The sequence below is a fragment of the Typopeltis vanoorti genome, chromosome 22, assembly GCF_054136105.1.
Source record: "Typopeltis vanoorti isolate ZY-2024b chromosome 22, IOZ_Tvanoo_1.0, whole genome shotgun sequence".
In the NCBI taxonomy this organism is placed as follows: Eukaryota; Metazoa; Arthropoda; class Arachnida; order Uropygi; family Thelyphonidae; genus Typopeltis; species Typopeltis vanoorti.
In genome coordinates, this window is record NC_143570.1 from 93,146,184 (window position 1) to 93,167,500 (window position 21,317).

General features: G+C 34.2%; 1 protein-coding gene across 3 annotated transcripts in view; it reads left to right on the forward strand.

Annotated features, from left to right (window-relative positions):
• Positions 1-21,317, forward strand: part of fray (oxidative stress responsive kinase frayed) — a 570,703-nt gene that overhangs the window by 291,141 nt on the left and 258,245 nt on the right. The gene's annotated exons all lie outside the window — the stretch shown is intronic.

The window sequence follows — 21,317 nt, forward strand, 5'->3', positions numbered from 1 at the left end:
TCCTAAGTATCTTAGGACATCATCAATACAGTAGTTTAAACAATAATAGGAATAACATACAGTTAGGGCGCAATTACAATAGAATCTCATTAAACGTGCGTAACGTGTTACAGAAGTTAAAAATTAAAAAAAAAAAAAAAAAAACGCCAGGCAACATCAAAGGTGAGAGTTTGTCCTTAGGAGAAAGTAACAAGTTGTAAATTTGGTTGATAGGTTTGTAAGTAGTGGCAAAATTGTATTTCTTCATAATTTTAGAAAGACGTTCGGAGATGCCTTTGACGTAAGGTATGGGAATCCTATGGACTTCTTCTTGTCTGGTTTGATGTGTGGGAAAGTGACTGATGATTTTTTGAATTATTTTAGGATTATGTCCATTTAGGATGGCTGTATTTTTGATTACTTCTAATTCTTGGTTTAGAGATTCTTCAGAGGAGCAGAATTTGTGTGCCATCCTAAATGGATATAATCCTAAAACAACTCAAAAAATCATCAGTAACTTTCCCACACATCAAACCAGCCAAGAAGAAGTCCATAGGATTCCCATACCTTACATCAAAGGCATCTCCGAACGTCTTTCTAAAATTATGAAAAAATACAATTTTGCCACTACTTAAAAACCTATCAACCAAATTTACAACTTGTTACCTTCTCCTAAGGACAAACTCTCACCTTTGATGTTGCCTGGAGTTTGAGATTCCATGCTCATGCAAATTGTCTTACTTTGGACAGACAGGTAAGTCAGTTGAGAAACTCATCTCGGAACATGAAGACCACATTCGTCTTTTTAAACCGCAAAAATCTGGCCTCTCTCAACACGGAATTGAAAATCCAAGCCATAGGATCCATTGGGAAAAGTCTAAACTTTTACATAGATCTTTATATAAACATGAACATTTATATAAAGAAAGTTCTGAAGCCCTACTACACAGACCAAATTTAAACCGCAACGATGTTCTTACTATTCCTAAAGTATGGGAAATTGTCATACAAAATTGTGTAAAATAATTATTAGTTTTTTTTTTTTTTTTTTTTTTTTTTTTTTTTTTTTTTTTTTTTAACTTCTGTAACACGCTATGCACGTTTAATGAGATTCTATTGTAATCATGCGCCCTAACTGTATGTTATTCCTATTATTGTTTAAACTACTGTACTGATGATGTCCTAAGATACTTAGGATGAAATATTTACATTAAATAATTTTCATTGTGGTTAATATGTGCGATATTGAATTCTAAGTTTATCTGTTCCACTTAACTAAAGTATTTTATAATACACATTTGATTCTATATAGGAATACCATGAAGTGGCATAATAATAACAAACTCTAAAAATGGAGGAAAACTCATGTGAAAAACTTATTTATTTCTAGAATTTTCACCTATTTTCTAGTTTTCAGAAAATTCCAATTTTTACTTTCTTGGCATTTAAAATTAAAGTTGAATGTGTGTGTGGGTGTGTTACATATGTGTGATGAGAGTTTGCAGATAAAATTATTCTTCTAGTCACATGTGTGCATATCAAATTAATCTATTATCTTTCAGGACTTCAATATTATCAGATATTATATTTCTCTCTTCTGAGGCACTTTTTACTGTATCAATCCACCTATGTCTTGGTCTTCCTCTATGAATTTTTTCTGCCAACCTGGCAAAGAACACTTGTTTTGATAATCTTTCGAGTGACCATGTCACCCAATATTAGCCATTCTAACACATTCCTAAATGCTAACATTGGCAAGTTTTTTTCTAAATATCCTCATTTTAAATATGATACTACCATTGATGCCATCTGTTCACTCCTATAAACTTTCTCAGAGCTCTTATAGCTATGGTCTCCAGTCTTTTAAGTGCTTTATTTCTAACAATTCTTAGATCTTGGTTTGAACACTGTATTGTATACAGTTAATTTAGGGTTTTAACTCATTTCTCTCTTATTCCATATAAATTTATTCAGTTGACTTCCTAACATACCAGATTTGCTCATTCTGAGTCTATTTCCATATTTAATTTGATATCTTCATGAAAAAATTGTGCCTAAATAGCTAAAAGTTTTATATGTTCTATAGGTTCTCCATTCAGGATGCAGTTGAGGTTTTCAATGTTTCTGAAAACAGGCAGAAACATTGAAGACATCTTTTCAATGTTTTCAGTGTTTCTTATAAAAAGACAAAGACAATTTCATTGTCTTTGTCTTTTTATTGCTGATTTTCATAGCAAATTTACTACAGCAGTTATGCTTTAGTTAAGAAATCCTTCAGACTTGTACTAATATTGATAACAAGTTTAAGCCACTTTCTTTCATAATATGAATTATATAAATGATGAATAACTGTAGAGATAATGTACATCCTCATCTCACACCTGATTTAACATGAGACCATCTTCCTGTGCCTCCTTCAAGTTTAACTGCTGACTTACAGCTTAAATAGAGACTATGTATTGCTTGATATAATGTTCCCATTTACACCATATAACTGCAGTGTTTTTGAACAGCTTTTCTCTTGGTACCTTGTCATATTCCCATGATTTCTTAATTAACACTTGTTTTAATTAAGCAAAACAAATGTTCTCTGCCAGGTTGGCAGGAAAAAGACCAGACCTTTTTACTGTATCAATCCACCAAGATATAGGTGGATTGATACAGTAAAAAAGTGCCTTAGAAGATAGAAATATAAGATCTGATAATGTTGGAGTCTTGACAGGTAACAGATTGATTTGGAGGAAAATTGTAGATAGGAAGTTAGTAATGATGTAAATTTTTCATGTAGTACTATCATATCGTGTACCTTATTCCTTATATCAAATTCCTTATACCTTATATCAAATTCCTGACATGTACCCTTGAGGGTACATGTCAGGAATTTGATAATTTCTTAATTATTTGTCTTAAAGGGAAAATCTGATGCTGACCATCTTATTTGACCTGAATCCAGCTTGTTCTTCAAGTTTCTCTTCCTCAATTTTTCTGTCAACGGTTTCCTGAAGTATACTTGCATAAATCTTACCTGGAATACTCAATAGGGAAATTCAGTGTAATGCTCACATTTAGTTTTATTTTCTCTATTTTTTATAAATAGGTACTATGAGAGCTGTACTCCAATCTCCTGAAATTTGATCCTCTAATCCTTCTGAATTATGCAATGCAATGCAGCGACTGTAAAACATTTATACCTCCACATCTGAGCATTTCAGGTTTTTAATGATTTTTTCTACTTAAAGCATTGATACATATTTCTGAATGCATTTCTGTTGAGTGTTTTCTACCACCACACTGTCGCTACTTGTTTAATTTAGCATAATTTCAAAGTAATTACTCAAGACATCTAGAATAGCTTTATCTAAAGTTTTCATTTTTCCTTTATCATCTCTGATTCCTTGTACATTAATCTTTTCCCAATTTCTAAGCTTTTTCAATAGCCTCCAGAATGTTATGCTACTTTCCTGATATTTATTTTCAATATTCTTACCATTCTCTTTCCATCACTTTTGTTTAGCTAGTTTTACTCAGTTCTCGTTTCGCTTTCTTACATTTTTCTCTGTATTCTCTAAGAGCACAAACTAACTTGCTCACTAGAAACTTTCACTATGCTTTCTTTTTTTCCTTTACTGCTTCTTTAACTTAGTGAATCCACAATGGAGTTCCACTTTTTCTTTCTTTGCAGAGCATCACCACATGCCTTTCTAGCTGAATCAGTCAATGTTTTCTCCAGAGTTTGGCACTGAATCTTTAAGGTTTAATTCTTGTGATTAATCTCTTTCATTTTTTCTTGAATAATGTTGGTTTATTTGAGTCTGCAGTTCACCTCTGAAAGCTGCTGAACTGTGATTCATTTTAAAACTTTCTTAAGCACTCTTCTTTTCAATATGCAATTCAATTTATCTTACTCAAAACTAAATAGTGATCACTTCGTATTTCAAATCATCTGCATACTCTTGCATCCTGAACCAGTGGGAAAATGTCACCATCAATAAAAACATAGTCGATGAGACCTTACTTTTTGCGTCTTCTCTCCATGCATTTGTGCACATTTTTATCTTGAAACACTGTGTTGGTAATAACTAGTCCATGTCCTGAACATAAATCAGCAGGTACTTACCATCGTTATTAGCTTTGCTCTTTTCTTCAAATTTTCAAAAACATTTCTTTAGGTCTGATAATCCTTTCATACTCTGCTGTTAAGATCTCTAACAAGGACCAACTTTCTGCCTTCTCTAATGCCTTGAAAAATTTTTCCATTCCTTCCTTAGTAGAACCTTTAGTGAGACCTAGGCACAAATAAATCTCATTATCCAATTCACTATTCTGATATATGTCCATGCCACTACTTTATTGCCTGCAATTCGAGAAGACTACCTTTTGTATTTAGTGTTGAATTCTTTAGCTACTCCTTTTCCCCTTATTATTTCCTCAATATAAAATCATGTATTTGTTACTTCAAAAGATCTCTTCAATTTTTTAATTCTTTGTTTCGGTAACACTTATTATATCAATATGGTAGTTATTCAATTCTTCTGATAGTTTTTTTTTTTTTTTCCATCGATGCTTCTTACATTGACAGTACCAACCTTGAACTCTGCTGATATTGAGTGGGATTTATTCCAGTAATAACTTTTTTTGTACCATCATTTTGCATTATGGTGTAAACCAATAAGAATATAATTTGGTCGGCTAAAATTGCCAGCCTATCCTCATTCTGTCAGATATCTACAATGGATACTGAACTATGAGAAGGTGAGGATTGGATGTTAGTTCAGAAGCCCTGGTTGTTTCTCCTCATTCCTAATAAGGCTATATGTGTAAAGGTTTCCTCCCAGTTACAGAGCTTTGACCATTAAGCACTCCATTAAACACTAAGCTGTAAAAAAATAAAAAATAAACCTCAGTTAAATACCATGCTTATTATAAAAGGCTTGAAGTGACTTGAAAGAGTTCTTTGGCGTTAGGTCTCTAGAGCACGGATTTTGGATTGTCTAATCCTTTGCCTGCCCACAGTACTATACTTAAAATATTTATAGCACTAATGTGCTGTAGGACTACAGACATTTTATGGGTGGGATTTACAATTAAAAAAAAAAAAAGCCAGGAAAATCTTAATTCTTTAGGTGATCAATACACCAAGTAGCAGGATAGGAAAACAGTGTAAACTAATAAAATAGTAAAGAATAGACCAGAAAATATTTAAAGTTCTCATCTTCTTCCTTATACCCTCTTTTACCTTGCGGTGTCGAGGGTCGTTAAGGATATTTAATTAAGCATTACCAAAATCAAAAGTGCAGAAAAGGCAATCTGTCATCCTTTTCGAATCATAAGTTCAATACTAAGCATTTATGTTAAAAGAAAATATAAGTTGCCCTCTTCTACAATGTTGAATTTTAAACTGCCATAGAAATGAATTTTCATTTTTATACCATTTTTATTGTCTCATAGATAAAATAGATAAGAAAGTAAAAACTGAAACAGTACAAACTTCTCTGATATAAAGATAATATCATTTCATGACCAAATAATATATATTTTTTGATCTGTACTGAAATCATTTGAATAGAATGGAAAATGAGTATCTGACTTTTTTTTTTATGGAGAAACCATCCATGAGAGGTTGTTCAACTTATAGTATGCCAGTACCATGGATGGGCAATAATGAACTTAATCACATTTGACTTGAAAAGCAGTGGGTTGTATTTCTTGAGAAACATGTGGTGGAAGACTCTTACAGAGGGTAGCAGTGGAAGGGATAAATGAAGAGAAGGAGAAATTTCTTCTGTGGGTTTGGAGTTGAACTACAGGATGTTTGTTAGCTGCTGCATGCATTTGCAAGAGTTCACCAATTCTGATGAACAGTGGCCATAGAAGTATTTATAGAAGATACAGACTGCAGAGACTGAATGCCTGTGAAAAAGTAAGTGGAGTGTATTAGTGAGAGAGGGATTGTCATTCAATCTAACTGCTCTTTTGGTAGTGTGTCAGAAGACCAAAATGCAAGATGTGACAATACTGAAGACAACAGAAGGAAACCGGTTCTTCCAATTTTACCCTTGACAATACTCAAACATAAGATGAGATTCATCTTCTCAGAATAACTCTATCCTCAAATCTCTCTTGGCACAAAAATAACACAAATATTGCATCCAAAAATTGGTGTAGCATTTTGGTTAAATTACAATTTCAGTTTCTCTTGAAATTCCAGTTAGTTTCTTTGAAAATTCATTAAGCAGAAAATTTTCTTTCAAGCTAAAGAGCAAATTTGGCTTACTCTTTTGCTTGAGGCATTACTTTAACTCCAACCAGCTCCTGACCCTATACAAATCACAAATCTGTCTAACCATTGAATACTGTTCTCTTAACTGAGAGTAGTACCCAAGAGCTCCCTGAAAATACTGGATTTTATACCATAGATTAGTTTTGCTCACACATTCTTCAATGCTGATAATGTAAGTTCCTTTCTTGTATCTTCATTTTTAATATGACTACCACTGATGCTGTCTCTTTCCTTCCCTAATTTTCCTAAGAACCATATCTAGTCTATGATTAAATGTTTTTATTTCTGACACTGCAAGTTAAAATTGGTTTAAATATTGTCTTATATACTATTGGTGTTGCATTTTGGTTAAGTTACAATTTCAGTTTCTTTTGAAATTCCAATTAGTTTTTTTGAAAATTCATTAAACAAATCAAAACTAAGCTTTTAATTCCTGGATCAACAATCTGACAGAGATGTATTTTGGGGGAAATTCATTCCCTCATCCTCAAAACTGAAACATTAAGAATGGTATATGCAAATTAGTGTAATAATAACTGCTGAAATTAGAAAATCCAAAAGACTATGCTACACACACATCCACTCAGTAATGAATAATGTGGGAAAAAAAAAAAAAAAGGCAAGTGAAAAATCATTCAATGAATAACAGAAAAGGAAAAAAAGCACTTACAAATCATTACTTTTTTTTTTCTCTCTCTCTCAATTGAAAGCTCAAATTTACAACAGCCAATACATTCCTTATAACTTTTGTTAAGACATAGCAAAATTAAAGCACAGTCAAGTTTCCAAATTCTCTACTCATTCAAAATGAGAAATTTATCTGTCCTTCCTCTTCAGTCACTAACCTAACTCAAAAAGAATTTTAATTTTAATTGAAACCGATGAACTGATATAATAAAAAATATTTGAAATATAGCTCTTTCCCCTCCCCACTCAATTGAAAGTTATTATTATTGCATGGTTGAAGGATCATATCAATTTGAGGATGATGATGATTCATCATGGGGAGATGCAAACTATCTACATAATATCTGTTATACCTGTCCTGGAAGTCTGTTAATTGGAAAGTGGGTACGTTAACCAGGGCTTTGTGAGGGCTTTGTCTGTTACTGACAGACAAAGCCCTCACAACTGAATGTGGCAACTGATTGCACTCGTGCACCACTCTTCAAGCAAAAAATCTAGTTCACTCACTTGCTAATCATATTCTTATTTATTTTCCAGAAGTTACCTCTCTTGTTCTGATGAAGATGAAATATTTCCTCTCCATCAGTTCTGTAAAACTGTGGTATCTTTGTGTGGCTATTTATCTCAAAATGGATAACTTTACATTTCTCCACATTAAAATGATATCCATTATCTTTTGCCCATACAGCTATTATTTGCCCATGACAGCCTATTTAAATCATTAAACTCTTCACATCACTTTAACTATTACCTTGCCCAATTTTGCATTATCAGCAAAAAACTGAATATTTCTCTTCAAATTACTTCATTTATGTGTACAAATCAAACAGCAGTGGCCCAAGCATGTAGTCTTGAGATATACTGCTAGTCACCTGCTTTCTTCATTCTGCTCCTCCACATATTTATATTATTGTCATCTGTCTATCAACCACTCTCGTATCCATATCACCAGTTTCATATCCATCCACATTTGTTACTGTTTGCATAACAGAGTTCCATGTGGAATCCTCGTATATGCCTTTGCAAAATCTAGAAGTATCATGTAGCCATTTCATTCGTCCAACTTAGCTGTCATTCTGTTATAATAAGTTAATAAATTACTAAGGCAAGGCCAACTGTGCTGTTCTGAGTCAGTTTTGCCTTTGTAATTTACCAACTCTTTTAATTTGAGGGGGCAGGCTTTGTTGCTTCTGCCCCCTCCCAATAGTTATTATTATGTGACACCTCCAGGGAGTCCAAAGACTCGTCGAGGGAGAGCGTGCCAACAGCATCGAACAATTGAATCCCTTCCAACTACTAGCTGTGCTCAAACTTGCTTAACGTTTTGTGAGTCATTAGTAGCAGAGGCTCTACCAATCGACTGACCTTTGCCAGCAAAGGTCGGTCGATTAGTCATTATATTCTTATCCACCATTCCTGAATTCTGCTTCTGACCAACTTTTCCAATACATTTACTACCACTCTCAAAACATTGAAAGGTCTAGAATTTATTACTGCAGTAATAATGTTGGTTAACTGTCTGACCCTTTGGTACCCATTCAACCATTACCACGGCATTGATACTAAAAAAAAATAATAATATAAAAAAATTAAAAAAAAAGATCAGCATTGCCTTCAGTTTTGACTTGCTCATTCTTGCTTTTTTCATTCTCTGTGATGTGGGAGTTTTCCAGTGCATCAATTGTCTCTTTGTTTCTGGATCGTACTGGAAAATCCATGTCTCATCACATGTGATGATCTTCTCCTGCAAGTCGGGTTCTTCCCAGCTGGACTTGCAGTGGATAAGGTAAAGGAGAAAACGGCAGGGTTTTGGAAGCAGATAACACCTGATGACTTGCAGCACTGCTTCCAACAATGGAAAATTCGTATGCAACGGTGTATAGATAGAGGAGGGGAGTATGTTGAAGGGGGATAACAATTAAGTTGTACAATTGTAATAATAAACCACATTTTTTACAACCAGTGTCGTTATTTAATAGCCACACCTCATATACCAGAGCTGAGACTTTAATTTAAACAACCTAGGCAGAAGAGTACCAGTTCCTACACATTCTTATAATACATGATCTCGTATCCCGTACTTCCAATTCATCAACCTCTGTTTTCACATTTCCTATCACAGCAGTATCCTCACTTGAATGATAGACTCTCGCAAAGTGGGGTGACTCAGTAACTTAACTGTTTTGTCTACTTCTATAACCTTACTACCATCAGCGCTTGTTGAAGTTATCCTTCTACAGTTGTTCATCCTTTTACTTGCCACATAGTGAAAGAAATCTCTGCAATTTCCTTTGGCCTGTTCAGCTAATTTCTTCTTATGATCTTATTTTGCCTTCCTTATCATGCTAATCACTTTTTCTACTTGAGCCATGTACAATACTATTCATGTACTTGTTGATCAACTTTATCCTTATAATACCTCCACAAGGTTTTCTTTTTTGCAGCTATAAAATAGTTTTTTAACTTCTAACAAGAGCATAAGCAATAAGAATATAAGGATCAAGAGAATCTTCTAAAAATAAAATAAGTCTATACTGTAGTTTAATACTGAAGTCTCCAAGTCCCTTCCTCTATCATTCTAATATAGAGTGACAGACAGAATTAGAATGATAGAGGAAGGGAGGGACTTTGACACTTCACTATATATATTCAATTTTTCAAGTTTTTTTTTTTCAATTGAAGGTGACAGCTGATTGCACATGGAGGTTGCAGGGTTTTTCATACTGCAAACAGACAAATCAGCCCTTCAAAACAGATACTTTATAGACAAAATAATACTTGTGGTGGGCATTAGATGGTGTTGGTATAGAGCAGTGTTTCTCAAAGAATGTCATCCCCTTGGTATACTTTCCATGTATGTATACTGTGGTATACTTTCCATGTACCCCCCCCCCCCCTTTGGGGGAGAGATTACATGGAAAGGTCTTCAGGGGTACATGGCAATTTTCGGCTATGCGTCATTAACGCATGGAATCATTACTAAGAAAAAAGAATTAATTTAAATGTATATATTTCTTAATAAATTATATATATTGAGGAAAAATATATATATTAAATTATATTACGTATGGATTCTATTCAAATTGCGAGTTACTATCACCAAGACATGAATGTCTGGGCGATAGTAACTCGCTCCCTGCAGTAAGCAACATGCCCTCCACAACAGCTACTATACTGCAGATGCATGAAAAATAATTAGTTTTGTTATGTCCCTGAATAAGGTACAGAGACATTTGCAGGCTGTGTAATATATTTCTCAACAAATAGTGCAATTAGAGACAACTGGGATAAAAACGGCACTAACTAATGAATCACATGTCCCGTCCAACAGAAACTGCTGTATAGACTCGAGCAAAACCATATGTTGCCAGTGCAACATATGGTTTTGTTTGACACCACCCTGTCATGAACGTGTTAAAACTAAGAAATATATAGTGAATGTGTTTCAGATATTATGCAATTCGGCTGAAGAGAATTAACATTTCAACTCAATTATTGAATTGAGAGCCAGCTTGATTGTTGGCTTGCTTTTGTCTTTGGGTTGCACCAATCATATGCATGTCTTCATAGCTGCTCTATCTCTACTGGCCAACTATTGGTTCTATTTTGTGCTCTGCTTTCACTTCTCATTGGTCATTAATGAAGGATTGTTCATTACGTATCTCAAGTCTTGTAAATTACTGATAATTTTTGCTTGAAATAATGGGAAAGATGATGTTATTTGGGTAGATGACTTTGACGATGCACACAAGGAAACCGCTCTCGAGGCTGGAAATAGCGATGCCGAATAGGAGCTTCTTGGTAAGAAGCTCCTATTCGCTTCAAGTTTTTTATGATTTTTTTTTCGCTTTAAGTTTTTGGGGGAAAATGCGAGTAAGCAGTTGTACAAGTGAGAAGTACCTTGGGTAAAAATGTACAGGTTTTTTTTTTTGGGGGGGGGGGGATGCTAGAAACTATGACTCGGGTGTGTTTATGCCAGAAAAGGTTTGGCATTGGTCAGCCCAAGAAGGATAATCTGATCATGTTTGGATATATAGGTTTGTCAAAAGACAGGGGAAGTGATGCAAGGATCTATCTTGCAAGAAATTGGACAGGACTGAAATTTGGTAGCATCAAAAAATGAGCAAATCTCATTCCTGCTCCATTAGGGCATTGTTATGGTAATTTGTGAGGCTTCTAATAATTGGGCACTAGAAGGGTTTTTGAATGAAAAAGAGGAATGGAACTTAATTCATCAGCTAAGCTGTGAATAGGTGAACTTAATGAGAGAAGGTAATTTATGTATGAGAGAAAGAGAGTGGGTGAAGCACAGAAACCTGAGGTACTCCTGCATTAATAGGGGAAATCCAAGGAGAGGGAAACCATTTATCATGATATATAGTAAAGAATGATAGAGAGTCTGGTATTTGCAAAGGGTAGAAGGCAGACTTTAGTAGTTTGCTAAGAAAGTCTATGCCAGATCTGATCACACAATTTAGAAATGTTGAGAGCAACCAGGTGGGTTTCTCCATACCTTACCATGGTTTGAGTTCAGAGGTGGGTGGTGCAGGCTCGATCAACCGTGGATCAAGATTGGCGAAATCCATATCGATAGCTCTCATAAAGGCTACAAAAATAGTTTATGGTGGGTATTTGGTGTAATGAATTTTTATTAGCATAGTACTGTGCTTATTGGTCTTTGGTCTGGAAATATCCTTAGTATGTTTTTTTACTAAAAGTAAGAGTTCAACTGTATGAAGTTCACAAGGAATGATCTTTAGAAAACTGCAGCTTCATTATTATCATTTACTTTCTGAATACTCTGTTTCCAGCAATGCACTCCTGGCATACTGTAATGGTACTAATAAACAAACTCATCCCACAAGACATTGATTACCCTATTATCAGAACGGAATTGCCTTCTGACATGCGCGGAAGTGGTGAGGGTTCTCTCATCTGTGGTCGAACAGTAGTAACCAAGTTGCTTCATGAAGTTTGGTTATGACCTTTCACTGGACAATGAACATCATCTATCTAAAGACACAAACATGCATGCCATAGTGAGATTTGAACTAGGCTTTATACTGCAGAGTGGGGGGAGATCACTTGGCCAAACAGCCTGGTAGAGAGTGATATAGCAATTGAAGAAATATATTAAGCAAAAAATAATAGCTAAGTAATCTTTCTGATCTTTCATTTAATGTTATAATATGAAGTTAGTTGTTAAATTGTTAGTTATTATTATTAATTTATTTTTAATGCATGTTTTGAAAAGCTGTTCATAGATTGCTAAAATAATTCTTTTGAATAGTCTTAAGGGAAGGGGGGAGCAACGATGAAGTATCTTGTGGACTTAGTTCCATGTTATAATGCCTTCATTAACAGAATGAGAGATATTTTAGTATAAACAGTTGGTTTCTTGCCTATTGAGAAATCATTATTTAATCCTTCATTGATTGCTTTATCATGTTATTAGTGTACATATATCAGCTACGTACAAGTCAACACGTATTACTATTTGGTGCTCCTATTTAATATTCAGAGCTTGATCTTTGGATTTGATTGCTTTCAAAATATCATTCAGGTCAGAGGAGCAAAGTATCTTTAAAAAAAAAAAAGTTCTCTCGAAGGTTTTTGATACCTTGATGTTTAACAGTTGGGCAGCTAGGACTAAGGCAGCAGTGAATGAACAAGTTCTATGTATGTTTTGTTTTTAATCCTTAAGTTATTAATTTCCTTGGATTCCTGTATTGAACTGATATGTAATGCTTATATTTGTATTTATGATTAACATATCATCTTGGACTGCCATGAAAGCTTGATGTGCAGTGACTATGGGTGCTTACTGTGAAATGAGTAAAATTATGTCTATTAGGACCAAGTATGTGCTTGGGAGCAAAGCACTGAACCCACAGTATGACAAGCCATAAAATAAACCTAAATGTGCACTTGATATATTTTTTAAGGCTACTAAATTTTGGCTGACATTTTTGCATATAAAGAAACAAAATTTTCAACTTTTCATCTCATCTTATGTGAGATTGTGTGATACATCATGTGGGTAGCACAAACGTAAACAAGACATGCAAGAAAACATTCTCTGGTCATGCACTGTGCGTAACTGTCGAGAGAGAGATTGCACTCATAGTGGATGGCCATGCATTGCTTGTTTCATCATTATCTCATCAAATTCCTGCCATGTACACCCAAGGGGTGTACAGGATATTATAGTACTATGTGAAAAATTTACATCATTACTAACTTCCTATTTACAATTTTCCTCCAAATTAGTCTGTTACTTGTCAAGACTCCAACATTATCTGATCTTATATTTCTATCATCTAAGAAACTTTGTACAGTATCAATCCACCTATATCTTGGTCTTCCTCTGGTCATTTTCATGCCAACCTGGCAGAGAACACTTTTTGCTAATCGTTCCTCACCCATTCTGTTTAAGTGACCATACCACCTTAGATTAGCTCTGCTGATGCATTCCTGGATGCTGACAATGTCCTTTCCTAATATCCTCATCTTTAAAAATAACGACTAAGTATTGCTTGATATAATGCCCCATTGACACCATATAACTATAGCATATTGAATAGCTTCTCTCTTAGCACCTTGTCATATGCTGCCTTTTCCAGATCAACAAAGCTTAAATATAGATCTTTGTTATATTCCCATGCTTTCTCAACTATTTGTCGTAAAGTAAAAATCTGATCCTGACAGCTTCTATTTGGCATGAATCCAGCTTGTTCTTCACCAAGCTTTTCTTCCACAGTTCTTCTCAACCGTTTCTCAAGTATACTTGCATAAATCTTGTCAGGAACACTCTGTAGGGAAATACCTCTGTAATTCTCACATTCAGTTTTATTTCCCTTTTTATATATGGGTACTACGAGAGCTCTACTCCAATCATCGGGAATTTGTCCCTCTGTCCAGGCTTTCTGAACTATGCAGTGCAGCCACTTTAAGACTGTTATACCACCATACTTCAGCATTTCTGGTCAAATATCATCTACTCCTGCTGCCTTTCCACATTTCAAGCCTTTGATGGCTTTTTCTACTTCAAGTATGAATATTCCTGACTGCATGCATGGTCAGTGTTTTTTTAGCACTGTGCTATCACTTTTTGTTTCATTTAGCAATTTTTTGAAGTAATTACTCCATACTTCAAGGATATCTTTTTCTCCCATTTTCATGTCACCTTTATCATCTCTAACTCCTTTTACAGCACTCTTTCCTCCATTCCTAAGCTTCTTTAACAACCTCCAGAATATCTTACCACCTTCTTGATGTTTATTTTCTATGTTCTTGCCAAAGTCCTACCATGACTTTTGTTTAGCTAGTTTTACAGTGTTTAGCTTTCTTACATTTGTCTCTGTATTCTCTCAGAGCACAAGCTGACTTATTTGACAGGAACTTTTGATATGCTTTCTTCTTTTCCTTCACTGTCTCTTTAACTTCTTGTGTCCACCATGGAGTTCTGATTTTTCTATCCTTGCAGACAACTCTCCACATGCCTCTCTGACTGAATCAATCAGTGTTTTCTTGAAGGCTTGCCACTGAATCTCCAAGGTTTGGTTGCTGTTCTGAAACTCTTTCATTTTTTCTTCAATTATCTTTGTGTATTTTATGTACTTTATGTATGCAGAAATCCAACAGGTCTACAGTTCACATCTGAGAACTGCTCAACTTTTATTCGCTTTAAAACTTTCTTACATGTTATTCTTTTCAATATGAAATTCAATTTTATCCTGCTCAAAACTAAATGGTGATCGCTTGCAATTTCAAATCCTCTGTATGTTCTTGTGTCCTGCACCAGGGAGAAAACATCACTATCAACAATAACATAGTCAATGAGACTTTTCTTATTCCTTGCCTGTTCTCTCCATGTGAATTTGTGCACATTTTTATGTTGGAACATGGTATTACTAATAACCAGTCCATGTCCTGAGCAGAAATCCAACAGGTATTTGCCATTATTTGCTTTGCTCATTTCTCCAAATTTTCCCAAAATATTTTTGTTTGTCTGACAATCACTTCATACTCTGCAATTTAGATCCCCAACCAGGACCAATTTTTCATTGTGTCAGTAGCTTTTTCTAGAGCCTCAAAAAATTCCTCCGCTTCTACCTTAGTAGAACCTTCTGTGGGACCATAGGCACAAATAAGTCTCATTTTCCAGTTCCCCATTCTGATATTTGCCCACATCACTCTATTTGAGACTGCCTGCCATTCAAGAAGATTAGCCTCATATATAGTGTTGAATACTATGACTACTCCTTTTCCTTAATTGTCATTGCCTGAATATAACATTTTGTATTTATTGCTCAGAAAGATCACACCAGTTTTTGACTTTTTTGTTTCAGTCACCCCTATTATATCGATCTGGTACTTATCTAATTCCTCAGCTAGCTCCATTTCTTTGCCATTCAGGCTTCTTATGTTGATTTTATTGTTGATCTTATGTTGATTCTTATGCTTAATTATATTTCTTATGTTTTCGGTCATTTCTTTACCTCTATATTTTAGCATTTCATTATAAATTGCATCAGTTCCAGATGATATCCTCTTTCTTAATTTTGAGATGACTGATTCTGTTAACTTATTATTTATTTCAATTTCAACTGTTTTCTGATTAAGATAAAGTATAAAGATAGTATTTTTATTTTTATTATTATACATTTTTATTTCTTTTTCACCTTCATATAATTTGGTAAAATAGGTTTTTCCATTGTCTGGTATATTTACATATTCACGAATTTCTTTTCTTTGATTTTGGATCATTCTTCATACTTATTTCTATGCTCTGTAAAAGTCATGTTCCATTGTTTAGAACAGTGTTTCTCAAACTTCAGATATCTGCGTACCCCTTCTTAAATTTTCATTATTACCAAGTACCTCCCCAAATTTTTTTTTCAAACTGCTCGTTTAGTCTATTTTAAAGAAAGTATTCTTATTTGTATAATAATTCAATCTTAAATTTATTTCCTTATATTTATTTATTTTGCTTTTTCACTTTATTTATAGGTTGTTGGAATCTAAATTTTCCCATGAATAGTCCATGATCACTTGTAATTTCTCCAGATGTTAGAATTCTAATATCCACTATTTTGTCTGGTTTTACTATTCTATTTGTTATTATATAATCTGTAGTGGACATTTTGTTCTCTGTTATTTCTCCATGTTATTTTGTGTTATTTCATGATTAAAGAAAGTATTGTTTATTCTAAATTTGTTATCTGTGCAAAACTGAAGCAATCTTATTTCACTTGAGTTGTTTTATTGAATCTTTGACAATGTGCCTGGTATTGCACTGCTTCCAATTCTTGCATTTAACTCTCCCTAGTATTATTAACTCAGTCAATATATTTTTTTTAAGACTTTCTGTGGTGTTTCATAAAATTCTTCAATTTCTGTTTTCAGTTTTCCTTTTTCATGGCTATAGGCAAGGATTATATATATTTATTATCAGATTATATATATAGTTCTTATTTTGCAATTTTATTTTTATTCCCAGTATTCTTTCAGATATATATTCCCATTATTTTTTTTATTTTATTTTAAAAATCCTCATCTATTATTATTCCTACACCTGCTTTACATCTTTCTTGTTTCTCTACTCCACTGGAAAAAAAAAATGTAATAGTTATTTAATATATACTTTCGTTTACCTTTCTTTTTGTTTCTGATATATAAGCTATTTTTATATTTTGCTCATCTAGTTCTTCGATTAATTTTTGTTTGTGATTTAAGGAATGAATGTTTCAACTTTTAATCTTTAATGTGTTTTGTTCCCAGTTCCTTTTCTGTTGTTCTTTCCTGATCAAATCCATCTCGACAATCCAGCTGCATCTTGTATTGTTTCTGTGAGCATTTAATTTTTATGTCATCCAAGCAGGTTGCCAACCCTACTTATTAATACTCCCTGCTTTAGCCAGGCATGTTGATATGACCTTTATACCTATGATGGTCCTTCTGGTAGTTTATACTACTGGCATACATCACCCATTCAATTTCATCTCATTGAGGTAGTAGGATTGAGACAAACTCCAGACTTACAGAACAAATTTCTCTTTCATTCCATCTGCTGCACATGGAACAGTCTTGCATCTTATTTGTTTCCCAAGGAAATATTATACACAGGCCTTCAAGTGGAACTTGGAGAAATTTCTTTCTTGACTCTCCTCATCCATGTTACTAATCTAATGTAGGTTGGCTGGTTGACCAACCAGCCAACCTTTCATCTGTGAAGAGATCATCACCAAAAAAAAAATTTAAAAAAGAATCAGTCAAGTGATTTTCAGAGAGCAGCTTGTATATTCAAGTATAAATTTGGAAACAAGAATCAAATGTTAGAGGTCCAGTGGCATTGACTTATCCTGAAAGTCATGTGGTGAAGCTCTGCAATGATAGAAAAATCAGAACTTCATGGTGGATTGAAGAAGTGAGAGAGGCAGTCCTGGGAAAGAAGTTTCGAAAGCAAATATATATAGGATAGAAAATATATAGGAATTCAGTTCAGGATTGGAAGCAGAAGCATTTATCAGAAATCTTAAATATTGAAAAGCATCTGAAATAGACGTTATTCAACCAGAAGTGCTTCAGTGCTTGACCTTCTATAAAAGCTACATAATGTTGAGCTTTTGGTGATTGGAGTAGAGGTTTCATCTCATCCCATCTGCTAAAATCTGTGCGTGAAATTGCAGAGATATTTCCTTAATGAACGTTTCCTGTAATATTTATGCAGACCTACTTCAAAATGCTACGAAAAATTTGCAGCTAGATTCAAACCAAATAGAAATTGTCAGCATCATATTTTTTTATTTAAGACAAACAGTCAAGAAATCTGGCAGTAGGCCAAGGATCTATACTTAAGTTTTAAAAGGTGAAAACTCAATATGATAAAGTGCCTGTAAAAAAAAACTTTTGAAGCATTATACAGAATGTATTTAATTGTAAGTCAGCACATGGATCATCCACCACTGCAACTTGAAAGCAACTATCACACGCTAAATTACATAGCAGAAATTCTGCAATATACCATGTGCTCCTGAATTGCGACTACAAACACCAACACTGCAAGCTAGTGAAGCAATATTTCACGAACTGTGGTTTATTCACTGATATCTAATATTCACGAGTAACAACTGTTACTTGGTAGAACTGGGAATGTGATTTCACAATTTGTGTATGATCCTTGTTCATGATTTCAATACAGCACTGTGAATGTGAAATTGCATCACAACACGTTACGGGTGCCACGAGTCACCGACAGTTTCAAATTGCTGATATGAAAACTTCACCATATCATACTGTGATTGAAAAATCACGGTATCGCTCATCACTACATCACTGCTGCAAACGTGCAAGTCACCATGATGGCAGAAATGAAACTACAGCCAAAAGCAATCCCATCTGGGAACAGAAATGCACAGATTTCTGCAGAAATAGATTTGAAAATCAGTGTTGCCACCCAAGAAAAAAACTGCAAATCAAGAAAAATAACGTCCACATCAAGTTGCTAATGGTGGGAAAACATCGTAAGAATAAGCCTTAAGATGGGACCAACGGAAAATGACGTAAATGGCAGGAAAACTTAAATTATGGGAACGTAAAAACGGGGTTTTACTGTATATATATCACATTTTGAAAGAAAGTGATTTAACCTGATATCAAAATTGGAGATATATAATTCATCCTTTACTTTATGCAGATGATGTTATTATATTCATGAATGTATTAAGTCTTCACACTTCATTATCTAATAGAATAACTGTTGTAAACAAATTTGTGAAAATAAGCAGGAACATAGCAAACTTGGACTTCATTCTGAATAAATAGAGAACATGTACAAGTAACTACCTTTGAAGGCAGGATAGAAAGATTCTCTGTGTGTGTGGTGGTGGTGGTGGTGGGGGGGGGGGGATTACAGTATTTACATAAAGAAAATTGAAAAAGTGGTACTTGTTGAGGATTTAAACAGCAGAGTAGGAAGTGAATCCCATGAAGCATACAGAAATGTTCTGGGACAATTTGGAGAAAAGGGTAAGGCTAATAATAATTGTATTTGCTGTATTTCTGCTCAAGATATGACTGTCATTACTAACACCACGTTCCAACATAAAGATACATGAGTTCACTCAGAGAGAAGACACAAGGAATAAGAAAAACCTTACTGACCATGTTATTGTTGATAGTGATGTCTTCATGGTGGTTCAGGATATAAGAGTAGACAGACGATTTGAAATTGAAAGTCACTTAGTTTTAAGTAGGATAAAAATGAATATCACATTAAAAAGAACAGTATGTAAAAAAAAAAAAAGCTTAAAAAAGAAATAAAGTTGAGCAACTTTTACAGGTAAACTGTAGGCTGAACTGTACAAATATTATTGAAGAAAGAGTGAAACAGTTCAACAACAAGGCACTTGGAGTCTCAGTGGCAGAGTCTGAAGAAAACATTGATTGATTCAGCCAGGAAGGTGTCATGAAGTTGTCTGTAAGAATAGAAAAATAAGAACACTATAGTGAACAAAGGAAGTTAAAGAATTAATCCAGGAAAAGAAAAGAAAAAAGCAAACCAAAAGTCCCTTGCAAATAAGTCAGCAGATGCCTTAAAAGAATACAGAGAAAAGTGTAAGAGTGCTAAGCTATATGTAAGAATAGCCAAACAAAAGTAATTTGTGTTCAGATGATGACCAATAGTCGAAACGGACTGCATCCTGTCAACTCCCTTTTCCTCTTCCCCCTCCCTATATAAAAAATCAACCCTTTCACCTTTTCCCCACCCTATATAACATAATAATATAATGTATATGTTTATATATATATTACTGAAAAAAACCCGGGTTTTTCTAATTTAATTCTCCCAAATTGCCCCCCCCCTCCACACACTCAGTAGTTTTTGGACATCGCAGAAAGAAGAAAAGCCACAACACCCAGAAAAAGGCATGTGTAAATTTCTCTTCCTTATGCTACATATACTTTTTGGTAAATTTACATCTATAATGCCCTAAGAATCCATGAGTAAATAGCCAATGACATTTAAACAGGGGGCACTCCTAAACTGAAGCAGGCAAAATAGCCGTAATTATAATAGTCATTGGAAGATTTTTGTACGAATGTAGAAGATAAATACCAAGAAGGTGGCGAAGTATTCTGGAGTCTATTGAACATGCTTAAAAATGGAGGAAATAGTACTGTAAAAGGAATCAAAGATGATAAAGGTGACGTGAAAACTGAAGATAAGGATATCCTAGATTACCGTCGTATTTACTTTGAAAGACTGTTAAATAAAACCATACAGCGACAGAACCATACTAGAACATTTTCAAGAGGAATGCAAGGAGGTATACACACCAATATTTGAGGTAGAAAGAGCCATCAAAAAATTGAAATGTGGAAAGGCAGCTGAAGTAGGTGATATCAGCTAGGAATATTTAAGTATGGAGGTCTTAAAGTTTTGCATTGTCTACACTGCATAATTCAAAGGGCCTGGTCAGAAGGTCAAATTCCTGATGATTGCAGCAAAGCACTCGTAGTACCAATCTATAAAAAAAGGAAATGAAACCAAATGTGAGAATCGCAGCTACTAAGCATTCCAGGTAAAATTTATGCAAGCATTTTTGAAAAAAGGTTGAGAAAGATTGTGGAAGGGAAACTTGGAGAAGAACAAGCTGGGTTCAGGCCAAATAGAGATTGTCAAGATCACATTTTCAATTTAAGACAAATTGTTGAGAGATCATGGGAATATGACAAGGATCTGTATTTAACTTCTGTAGATCTACAAAAGGCATTTGACAAGATGCTCAGAGAAAAGCTTTTCAAAATACTTCACTTATATGGGGTAATGGAACTACAGAGCAATACATAGTCTGTATTTAAGTTTTCAGTCAGCAGTTGAAGGAAATACAGGAAGATTGTTTGATGTAAAATCAGGTATAAGACAAGGATGTACATTATCTCCACTCCTATTCATCTATATGGATTGCATTATGAAAGAAAGTGGCATTGAACTGGATATTAGAATTCGAGATATCAAACTTAGTTCTTTGCTTTATATAGATGTTGTTTTACTCATATACACATCCAGTTCAAGTCTGTAGGATTCTCTAACTAAATTGAATAACATTTGTAACAAATTTGCATGAAAATCAGCAATAAAAAGACCAAAACTATGAAAATAGGTAGGAATAGTTGTCACTAGCCCATGGTCTTAGGGATCGATTAATGGGTAATGGTTTTAATATACAATCTCCTGAAGCATTGATGCAAAATAAGTCGCACGATCCTTAGCTGCTTTAAAGCCACCAATGCTTTTTTATGATTTTGCTTTAGAAGTTCTACTTGGCATTTTTTTTTTTTTTAAAAAAAGGCTGGTCTCATCTGC